The 12,581-nt window shown below is 40.4% G+C and overlaps 1 long non-coding RNA gene across 1 annotated transcript; it reads right to left on the bottom strand.

The window, feature by feature from the left end:
* Window positions 1-3,022: 3,022 nt before the first annotated feature.
* LOC146731487 (uncharacterized) lies at window positions 3,023-12,227 on the bottom strand. Its single transcript, XR_014927050.1, has 2 exons — window positions 12,160-12,227; window positions 3,023-3,124 (listed from the first exon to the last, which is right to left on the bottom strand). It is a non-coding gene; the product is annotated as an uncharacterized LOC146731487 (long non-coding RNA).
* Window positions 12,228-12,581: the final 354 nt, after the last annotated feature.

Here is a 12,581-nt window from a genome sequence, read left to right as displayed (position 1 = left end):
GTATGTTGAACACATATTGAAGCTGATATATAAAACTACCTGAAATATACAAATTACATGCACATACCACCTACATATTGAAATATTGGATTATTTGGAACTTATCAGCCATGATGTCAAAAGTACAATGTGTTTGCATGAACCAATCAGATTTGTTTGTATTTCTGTGTTTATAATATGAAGACACTGAACTTCACTGGTTTTATTTCACAGAACTGCCATGATATATGGGGTAAAATGTTTTATTCAATATATCATTGCAGATAAATGCTTGGTCATGTGACAATCCCAGTAATCTGGTTGGTCATGTGACAATCCCAGTAATCGGTTGGTCATGTGACAATCCCAGTAATCTGGTTGGTCATGTGACAATTTCAACAATCTGATTGTTATTTGACAATCCCAGGAATCTGGTTGGTCATGTGACAATCCCAGTAATTTGGTTGGTCATGTGACAATTTCAACAATCTGATTGGTTAATATGACAATTTCAATATTATTATTGATCATGCAACAATTCCAGTTATAAAATTATACTAAGATCTGAATGGCTGGTAATTTTATTTGTTAGGAATTATAATAATTTGAATATTTTTAGTAGTTCCAGATATTAGTTAATGTTTATTTGTTCTTTAAACCTGCATGAACACCAATTCTATTTGTTGTATCTATGTACTTTTGTTTCACCATTGAAGTAAAATTAGTGAAACTCCAAAACTCATGGTTGTTATAGCTACCTTATCAAATGTATTAATATCTGCTCCCTGTCCAATCAATAAAGCTACCATATCATAATGTTCATTAGACGCTGCTAGATGCAAACCAGTTCGACCACACTTGTCTTTAATTGGTTGATTTACTAAGCAACAATCCAATCACAGCAATATGACCACTCTGTGCTGCTAAATGGATTGCTATGGTACCCTAAAACAAATGAAACAGTTGCCATAGAAATATCATTGCCTGTTTTTTATAAAAGGAACATTTACATTATCTAGATAGTCCCATGACTATGACAGAGCCCCATGGCTATGTGCTGATGTTTGTGAAATATGGAAATTATTTTCACACGTGATGCAGTGAACTCTATGGCTAATGTTTTTATGAACATAGCATGCATACACTGAATCTTTGCCAAAAATAATTTCCTTACCCCACAAAACTTAAATGCAATTATGATGATAGTCTCAGTGATTACAGTGAACTGGAGTAATTACGATGAGAGTCACAGTGATTACAGTGAACTGGAGTAATTATGATGAGGAGTCACAGTGATTACAGTGAACTGGAGTAATTACGATGAGAGTCACAGTGATTAGAGTGAACTGGAGTAATTATGATGAGAGTCACAGTGATTACAGTGAACTGGAGTAATTACGATGAGAGTCACAGTCATTACAGTGAACTGGAGTAATTATGATGAGAGTCAGTCATTACAGTGAACTGGAGTAATTACGATGCAAGTCACAGTGATTACAGTGAACTGGAGTAATTACGATGAGAGTCACAGTGATTACAGTGAACTGGAGTAATTATGATGAGAGTCACAGTCATTACAGTGAACTGGAGTAATTATGATGAGAGTCACAGTGATTACAGTGAACTGGAGTAATTACGATGAGAGTCACAGTGATTACTGTGAACTGGAGTAATTATGATGAGAGTCACAGTCATTACAGTGAACTGGAGTAATTATGATGAGAGTCACAGTCATTACAGTGAACTAGAGTAATTATGATGAGAGTCAGTCATTACAGTGAACTGGAGTAATTACGATGCAAGTCACAGTGATTACAGTGAACTGGAGTAATTACGATGAGAGTCACAGTGATTACAGTGAACTGGAGTAATTATGATGAGAGTCACAGTCATTACAGTGAACTGGAGTAATTATGATGAGAGTCACAGTGATTACAGTGAACTGGAGTCATTACGATGAGAGTCACGGTGATTACAGTGAACTGGAGTTATTACGATGAGAGTCACAGTGATTACAGTGAACTGGAATAACAGTGAACTGGAGTAATTATGATGATAGTCACAGTGATTACAGTGAACTGGAGTAATTATGATGAGAGTCACAGTCATTACAGTGAACTGGAGTAATTACGATGAGAGTCACAGTCATTACAGTGAACTGGAGTAATTATGAAGAGAGTCACAGTGATTACAGTGAACTGGAGTAATTATGATGAGAGTCACAGTGATTACAGTGAACTGGAGTAATTATGATGAGAGTCAGTGATTACAGTGAACTGGAGTTATTACGATGCAAGTCACAGTGATTACAGTGAACCGGAGTAATTACGATGCAAGTCACAGTGATTACAGTGAACTGGAGTAATTATGATGAGAGTCACAGTGATTACAGTGAACTGGAGTAATTACGATGAGAGTCACAGTCATTACAGTGAACTGGAGTCATTACGATGAGAGTCACAGTGATTACAGTGAACTGGAGTATTTACGATGCAAGTCACAGTGATTACAGTGAACTGGAGTAATTACGATGCAAGTCACAGTGATTACAGTGAACTGGAGTAATTACGACGAGAGTCACAGTGATTACAGTGAACTGGAGTAATTATGTTGAGAGTCACAGTCATTACAGAGAACTGGAGTCATTACGATGAGAGTCACGGTGATTACAGTGAACTGGAGTAATTACGATGAGAGTCACAATGATTACAGTGAACAGCAGTAATTATGAGAGTCACAGTGATTACAGTGAACTGGAGTAACAGTGAACTGGAGTAATTACGATGCAAGTCACAGTGATTACAGTGAACTGGAGTAATTACGATGAGAATCAGCCATTACAGTGAACTGGAGTAATTACGATGAGAGTAGCAGTGATTACAGTTAACTGCAGTAATTAGATGAGTCACAGAGATTACAGTGAACTGGAGTAATTACGATGAGTCATAGTGATTACAGTGAACTCGACGAAAGTAGGTAAAACAATAGACAGATTTAAAAACTGATATGAAATACTTACCAATTCAAAAACAGCTCTCTTAAATTTTTTTTTTTTTTTGCTATTTTTTTTTATTTTTTGTTTTTCTATTTTTTTGTTATTTTCTTTTTTTCTGAGAAACAGCAACAACCCCTGCAAACACAAGAACTTCCAACAGCAGCAGAAAAATTGACATCAGTTAAAAATGCAACAAAACAACCAACTTCAAGAATAGCATCAACTTTTGGCAAGACAAGAACGTCTAGAACAGTAATTAACAAACCAACCAACTCATTCATGACAAGAACAACAATCGCAATCACCATCACCACTCACATCCTCACCCATACTCCACTACCATCAACCCCATTGTTAATCCACTCATGCCATCAACCCAGCTGCATTATTGAACAGTCAAACCTGTGTATATCTAGCCATGAATGATGTTGAAAATTACTGATACTAACACAGGTTTGACTGTAACACATACCTCCCATTGCCCCCCACTCACCATCCCTGCCACAAAAACACAAACCTGCTTTCATCACCACAATGTGTGCTATCATCAAACCATCTGTGCTATCAACGATACCATCTAAGCCAATACATGTATATAGCAGTGTTCTCCTAAAAACATTTTTTCTTTCTTTTCAATAAGCCAAATTATAATTATGCAAATATGAGGGGATATCACTCAAGCAACCCAAATGATGTGCATATGTATAATATTATGTATGATGTATGTGTGAATTTTGAATGAAATCAGTCCAGGCATGTCTAGGATATAAGTCCGGATGCAGGCATAGATAAATGCACAGAATTCAAACCATGAGTCACCAATTTTAGAGTGCATCTGAGCAAAGATATTTAAGCATATGTTCTCATGCTAATATTTCCATGTGACGTGAACATGGCAATGACATGTAGCATCAATGATGACAAAAAAAGACAATGTGGGAAGCATGGATCCAACTATTTTTATATCACAAGATACAAGGTTGATAAGCTTGCGAATTGATATAAAACTGATGAACTCGCGAAAAATGAATCACTAACACTTTTACCACAAGTTATAAAGTATGTATTCTTGCTCAGTCACTCAGTTGATCAACAACTGCCATGGTCCCTGTCAGGCTGTGTCTATTGTATCAACCAATACTGAAGATGACAATATTGTAATTCCTGTGACTGCCTTGGTCCCTGACTGCCTGAGTCTATTGTATCAGACAAAACTGACCATTACAATATTGTAATGCCATGTGACTGCCATGGTCCCTGCCAGGCTGAGTCTATTGTATCAAACAATACTGACCACTACAATACTGAAATTCCTGTGACTGCCATGGTCCCTGACTGCCTGAGTCTATTGTATCAGACAAAACTGACCATTACAATATTGTAATGCCATGTGACTGCCATGGTCCCTGCCAGGCTGAGTCTATTGTAGCAAACAATACTGACCACTACAATACTGAAATTCCTGTGACTGCCATGGTCCCTGACTGCCTGAGTCTATTGTATCAGACAAAACTGACCATTACAATATTGTAATGCCATGTGACTGCCATGGTCCCTGCCAGGCTGAGTCTATTGTATCAAACAATACTGACCACTACAATACTGAAATTCCTGTGACGGCCATGGTCCCTGACTGCCTGATTCTATTGTATCAGACAAAACTGACCATTACAATATTGTAATGCCATGTGACTGCCTTGGTCCCTGCCAGGCTGAGTCTATTGTATCAGACAAAACTGACCACTACAATACTGAAATTCCTGTGACTGCCATGGTCCCTGACTGCCTGAGGCTATTGTATCAGACAAAACTGACCATTACAATATTGTAATGCCATGTGACTGCCATGGACCCTGCCAGGCTGAGTCTATTGTATCAGACAAAACTGACCACTACAATATTGTAATGCCCTGTGACTACCATGGTCCATGCCAGGCTGAGTCTATTGTATCAGACAATACTGACCACTACAATATCGTAATGCCCTGTGAATACCATGGACCCTGCCAGGGGGAGTCTATTGTATCAGACAATACTGACCACTACAATATGGTAATGCCCTGTGACTACCATGGTCCCTGTTTGCCCGGGTCTATTGTGTCAGACAATACTGACCACTACAATATTGGAATTCCCTGTGACTAGCATGGTCCCTGCCAGGTTGAGTCTATTGTATCAAACAATACTGACCACTACAATACTGAAATTCCTGTGACTGCCATGGTCCCTGACTGCCTGAGTCTATTGTATCAGACAAAACTGACCATTACAATATTGTAATGCCATGTGACTGCCATGGACCCTGCCAGGCTGAGTCTATTGTATCAAACAATACTGACCACTACAATACCGAAATTCCTGTGATGGCCATGGTCCCTGACTGCCTGATTCTATTGTATCAGACAAAACTGACCATTACAATATTGTAATGCCATGTGACTGCCTTGGTCCCTGCCAGGCTGAGTCTATTGTATCAAACAATACTGACCACTACAATACTGAAATTCCTGTGACTGCCATGGTCCCTGACTGCCTGAGTCTATTGTATCAGACAAAACTGACCATTACAATATTGTAATGCCATGTGACTGCCATGGACCCTGCCAGGCTGAGTCTATTGTATCAGACAAAACTGACCACTACAATATTGTAATGCCGTGTGACTGCCATGGTCCCTGCCAGGCTGAGTCTATTGTATCAAACAATACTGACCACTACAATACTGAAATTCCTGTGACTGCCATGGTCCCTGACTGCTCTATTGTATCAGACAAAACTGACCATTACAATATTGTAATGCCATGTGACTACCTTGGTCCCTGCCAGGCTGAGTCTATTGTATCAGACAATACTGACCACTACAATATTGTAATGCCATGTGACTACCATAGTCCCTGCCAGGCCGAGTCTATTGTATCAGACAATACTGACCATTACAATATTGTAATGCCATGTGACTACCATGGTCCCTGCCAGGCTGAGTCTATTGTACCAGACAAAACTGACCACTACAATATTGTAATGCCCTGTGACTACCATGGTCCCTGCCAGGCTGAGTCTATTGTATCAGACAAAACTGACCACTACAATATTGTAATGCCCTGTGACTACCATGGTCCCTGTTTGGCTCGAGTCTATTGTTTCAGACAATACTGACCACAACAATATTGGAATTCCCTGTGACTACCATGGTCCATGCCAGGCTGAGTCTATTGTATCAGACAATACTGACCACTAAAATATCGTAATGCCCTGTGAATACCATGGACCCTGCTAGGGGGAGTCTATTGTATCAGACAATACTGACCACTACAATATGGTAATGCCCTGTGACTACCATGGTCCCTGTTTGCCCGGGTCTATTGTATCAGACAATACTGACCACTACAATATTGGAATTCCCTGTGACTATCATGGTCCCTCCCAGGTTGAGTCTATTGTATCAAACAATACTGACCACTACAATACTGAAATTCCTGTGACTGCCATGGTCCCTGACTGCCTGAGTCTATTGTATCAGACAAAACTGACCATTACAATATTGTAATGCCATGTGACTGCCTTGGTCCCTGCCAGGCTGAGTCTATTGTATCAAACAATACTGACCACTACAATACTGAAATTCCTGTGACTGCCATGGTCCCTGACTGCCTGAGTCTATTGTATCAGACAAAACTGACCATTACAATATTGTAATGCCATGTGACTGCCATGGACCCTGCCAGGCTGAGTCTATTGTATCAGACAAAACTGACCACTACAATATTGTAATGCCGTGTGACTGCCATGGTCCCTGCCAGGCTGAGTCTATTGTATCAAACAATACTGACCACTACAATACTGAAATTCCTGTGACTGCCATGGTCCCTGACTGCCTGAGTCTATTGTATCAGACAAAACTGACCATTACAATATTGTAATGCCATGTGACTACCTTGGTCCCTGCCAGGCTGAGTCTATTGTATCAGACAATACTGACCACTACGATATTGTAATGCCATGTGACTACCATAGTCTCTGCCAGGCCGAGTCTATTGTATCAGACAATACTGACCATTACAATATTGTAATGCCATGTGACTACCATGGTCCCTGCCAGGCTGAGTCTATTGTACCAGACAAAACTGACCACTACAATATTGGAATTCCCTGTGACTACCATGGACCCTGCCAGGCTGAGTCTATTGTATCAGACAAAACTGACCACTACAATATTTGAATTCCCTTCGACTACCATGTTCCCTGCCAGGCTAAGTCTATTGCATCAGACAATACTGACCACTACAATATCGTAATGCCATGTGACTGCTTTGGTCCCTGCCAGGCTGAGTCTATTGTATCAGACAATACTGACCATTACAATATCATAATGCCCTGTGAATACCATGGACCCTGCCAGGGGGAGTCTATTGTATCAGACAATACTAACCACTACAATATTGTAATGCCCTGTGACTGCCATGGCCCCTGTTTGGCCCGAGTCTATTGTTTCAGATAATACTGACCACAACAATATTGTAATGCCCTGTGACTGCCATGGCCCCTGTTTGGCCCGAGTCTATTGTATCAGACAATACTAACCACTACAATATTGGAATTCCCTGTGACTACCATGGTCACTGCCAAGCTGAGTATAAAGTAACAGACAATACTGACCACTACAATATTTGAATTCCCTTCGACTACCATGGTCCCTGCCAGGCTAAGTCTATTGCATCAGACAATACTGACCACTATAATATTGTAATGCCATGTGACTGACTTGGTCCCTACCTGCCTGAGTCTATTGTATCAGACAATACTGACCATTACAATATTTGAATTCCCTGTGACTACCATGGTCCCTGCCAGGCTGAGTCCATTGTATCAGACAATACTGACCACTACAATATTGGAATTTCCTTTGACTACCATGGTCCCTGCCAGGCTAAGTCTATTGCATCAGACAATACTGACCACTACAATATCGTAATGCCATGTGACTGCCTTGGTCCCTGCCAGGCTGAGTCCATTGTATCAGACAATACTGACCACTACAATATTGGAATTACCTGTGACGACCACAGTCCCTGCCAGGCTGAGTCCATTGTATCAGACAATACTGACCACTACAATATTGGAATTCCCTGTGACTGCCATGGACCCTGCCAGGCTGAGTCCATTGTATCAGACAAAACAAACCACTACAATATTGTAATGCCATGTGACTGCCTTGGTTCCTCCCTGCCTGAGTCTATTGCATCAGAGAAAACTGACCATTACAATATTGAAATGCTATAAGACTGCCAAGGTCCCTGCCAGGCTGAGTCTATTGTTTTAGACAATACTGACCACTACAATATTTCAATTCCCTTCGACTACCATGGTCCCTGCCAGGCTAAGTCTATTGCATCAGACAATACTGACCACAACAATATCGTAATGCCATGTGACTACCATAGTCCCTGCCAGGCTGAGTCTACAATATCGTAATGCCATGTGACTGACTTGGTCCCTACCTGCCTGAGTCTATTGTATCAGACAATACTGACCACTACAATATTGGAATTCCCTGTGACTACCATGGTCACTGCCAAGCTGAGTATAAAGTATCAGACAATACTGACCACTACAATATTGGAATTCCCTGTGACTGCCTTGGTCCCTGCCAGGCTAAGTCTATTGTATCAGACAATACTGACCACTACAATATCGTAATGCCATGTGACTGCCTTGGTCCCTGCCAGGCTGAGTCCATTGTATCAGACAATACTGACCACTACAATATTGGAATTACTTGTGACGACCATAGTCCCTGCCAGGCTGAGTCTATTGCATCAGAGAAAACTGACCATTACAATATTGAAATGCTATAAGACTGCCAAGGTCCCTGCCAGGCTGAGTCTATTGTATCAGACAATACTGAACACTACAACATTGAAATGCCTTGTGACGACCATAGTCCCTGCCAGGCTGAGTCTATTGTTTTAGACAATACTGACCACTACAATATTTCAATTCCCTTCGACTACCATGGTCCCTGCCAGGCTAAGTCTATTGCATCAGACAATACTGACCACAACAATATCGTAATGCCATGTGACTACCATAGTCCCTGCCAGGCTGAGTCTATTGTATCAGACAATACTGACCACTACAACATTGGAATTCCCTGTGACTATCATAGTCCCTGCCAGGCTGAGTCCATTGTATCAGACAATACTGACCACTACAATATTGGAATTCCCTGTGACTACCATAGTCCCTGCCAGGCTGAGTCTATTGTATCAGACAATACTGACCACTACAATATTGGAATTCCCTGTGACTGCCTTGGTCCCTGCCAGGCTGAGTCTATTGTATCAGACAATACTGACCATTACAATATTGGAATTCCCTGTGACTGCCATGGTCCCTGCCAGGCTGAGTCTATTGTATCAGACAATACTGACCACTACAATATTGGAATTCCCTGTGACTGCCTTGGTCCCTGCCAGGCTGAGTCTATTGTATCAGACAATACTGACCATTACAATATTGGAATTCCCTGTGACTGCCTTGGTCCCTGCCAGGCTGAGTCTATTGTATCAGACAATACTGACCACAACAATATTTGAATTCCCTGTGACTACCATGGTCCCTGCCAGGCTGAGTCTATTGTATCAGACAATACTGACCACAACAATATTTGAATTCCCTGTGACTACCATGGTCCCTGCCAGGCTGAGTCTATTGTATCAGGCAATACTGACCACAACAATATTTGAATTCCCTGTGACTACCATGGTCCCTGCCAGGCTGAGTCTATTGTATCAGACAATACTGACCACTACAATATTGGAATTCCCTGTGACTACCATAGTCCCTGCCAGGCTGAGTCATTTGTATCAGGCAATACTGACCACTACAATATCGTAATGCCATGTGACTGCCTTGGTCCCTGCCAGGCTGAGTCTAATGTATCAAACAATACTGACCACTACAATATTGGAATTCCCTGTGACTGCCTTGGTCCCTGCCAGGCTGAGTCTATTGTATCAGACAATACTGACCATTACAATATTGGAATTCTCTGTGACTGCCTTGGTCCCTGCCAGGCTGAGTCTATTGTATCAGACAATACTGACCACAACAATATTTGAATTCCCTGTGACTACCATGGTCCCTGCCAGGCTGAGTCTATTGTATCAGACAATACTGACCACAACAATATTTGAATTCCCTGTGACTACCATGGTCCCTGCCAGGCTGAGTCTATTGTATCAGGCAATACTGACCACAACAATATTTGAATTCCCTGTGACTACCATGGTCCCTGCCAGGCTGAGTCTATTGTATCAGACAATACTGACCACTACAATATTGGAATTCCCTGTGACTACCATAGTCCCTGCCAGGCTGAGTCATTTGTATCAGGCAATACTGACCACTACAATATCGTAATGCCATGTGACTACCTTGGTCCCTGCCAGGCTGAGTCTATTGTATCAGACAAAACTGACCACTACAATATTGTAATGTCATGTGACTACCATAGTCCCTGCCAGGCTGAGTCTATTGTATCAGACAATACTGACCACTACAATATTTGAATTCCCTGTGACTGCCTTGGTCCCTGCCAGGCTGAGTCTATTGTATCAGACAAAACTGACCACTACAATATTGTAATGCCATGTGACTACCATAGTCCCTGCCAGGCTGAGTCTATTGCATCAGACAATACTGACCACTACAGTATTGAAATGCCCTGTGACTGCCATGGTCCCTGCCAGGCTGAGTCTATTGTATCAGACAATACTGACCATTACAATATTGAAATGCTCTGACTACCATGATCCCTGCTCGACTGAGTCAAGGACACTCAACGACATCGCCAATTGATGTTACCTGCAGCTCAATCAACAATAATATATGATACCATGACAACCTGTCTCATCATAGATCAGAAGAATATACATGTACTTTAATGTTAAGACATAAGGAAGTATAGGAAGAAGTGAAAATCACTGACATTTCAATTCTGTGATTTCTAATGACATAGACCCCATTGGAATTAGAGGAAATGTCATTCATGCCAAAAATAATTAAAAATAATAAAAATGGACCAAAAGCATAGAATGAATAATTGGCTGGTCTAGTATATCAACAGAAATTAGATGTAATATATGACTCTTCCAAAATCAAAATATATGGTCAGAAATTAAACAAGATATGCTACTTATGCATTTTTTGTATTCAAACTGAATTTTTCTTTATGTAGGCTCATGTACAGAGATAATAGTAGTATGGTCAAAAATCAAGATTGCAGGCAGTCAACAATCTTTGATCAGATTGTGCAACTAATTGTCATGGACATGTATCCTAACACGTATACCTGTAATTTGAAAAGATAAACCCATGTCAACGATACATTTTGAAAAAAACTACCTGCCAGTTGGTCATTTTGGATTTGAATATGAAATGAATCATCATGGACATATATCTCAACATGTATATTGATTGTATCGAATTTGAACAAAAATTGACAGATCCTGTCCAAGATACCACATTTTCAACCGAATTATAATAATATCAAATTAACAATTCTGAAAGAAATAAGACTTTGACCATGGGAAATTCAAATGGATTATGGAGATACAACAAAAAATCTTGTCTTGTGGTGAAAAATCTTGCAAAGATCTGAAAGCCGAAATAGAATAAACAACTGAAGCCATTGGACAAATAGTTGTGCAATATTTTGGTAGAAAAAATGGGGGGGGGGGGGGGGCATGTGGCATCTGGTTCTCATGATTATTGGTTTTTTCTCATTGATTATCTGGTTGATTTTAATTTTCCAGCTAATCAAGGTTGATCTCATCAGTATTCAAATGCAACTTGTGTCAGTTCTGATGGTTCCACTCACATTATTCTTTTGTTACAAAGTAATATTGCTGTTTATAAAAATTGGGCTATGAATTTTTAGGAGAACACTACATCAACCCAATACAAATCACCAACACACCATTGTCACAATGCCAAGCACCTACAATCCACACCATACCGACACCAACCTCGCCATTTTACCCTCACTCCCAATCATTCCAAATCTACACCAATAGACCTAACACAAGACAACACCTGCAACATCAATCATACACCTACCATGCCATTGTCACCAGCCACAACATCAAAAACACCAGCCACAGTAACAGTCACCGTAACATTACCTGCATTAGAGCCACTATCAGCACAAAAAACATCAACCAATAGATCTTATATGGCCACAACCCCATCGCTTCCACAACAGATCCCACATCAGTTGACCAAGACATCATGAGCTGCATCTTGATATTATTAGCTGAAAATAATGATTGCAGTCGTATCCTCACCAGATCAGCCGTATCCAGCCAGCCCAGCGATATCCTTTTCTCTGTCCATTGCCATTGAAAGTTTAATTTCTTTCAGATTATAATGAATTATATATTGACTATTTTAGATTGTATTATATTGTTGCACATGATAGAAATGTGTTTTTTTTCCAGTTATTGTAAAACAGAGGAGTGTTGACAACCAACCAATCAACTCAGCAGAACGTGACATCACAAACTGAATTGTCCTATAGGAGCCTTCCATTAAATTTTGCATAAAT

Source organism: Saccoglossus kowalevskii, chromosome 18 (assembly GCF_978046115.1).
Source record: "Saccoglossus kowalevskii chromosome 18, keSacKowa6.1, whole genome shotgun sequence".
NCBI classification, from domain to species: Eukaryota; Metazoa; Hemichordata; class Enteropneusta; family Harrimaniidae; genus Saccoglossus; species Saccoglossus kowalevskii.
Note: the sequence above shows the minus strand (reverse complement) of the source record. Positions and strands in the feature narration are given on the sequence as shown.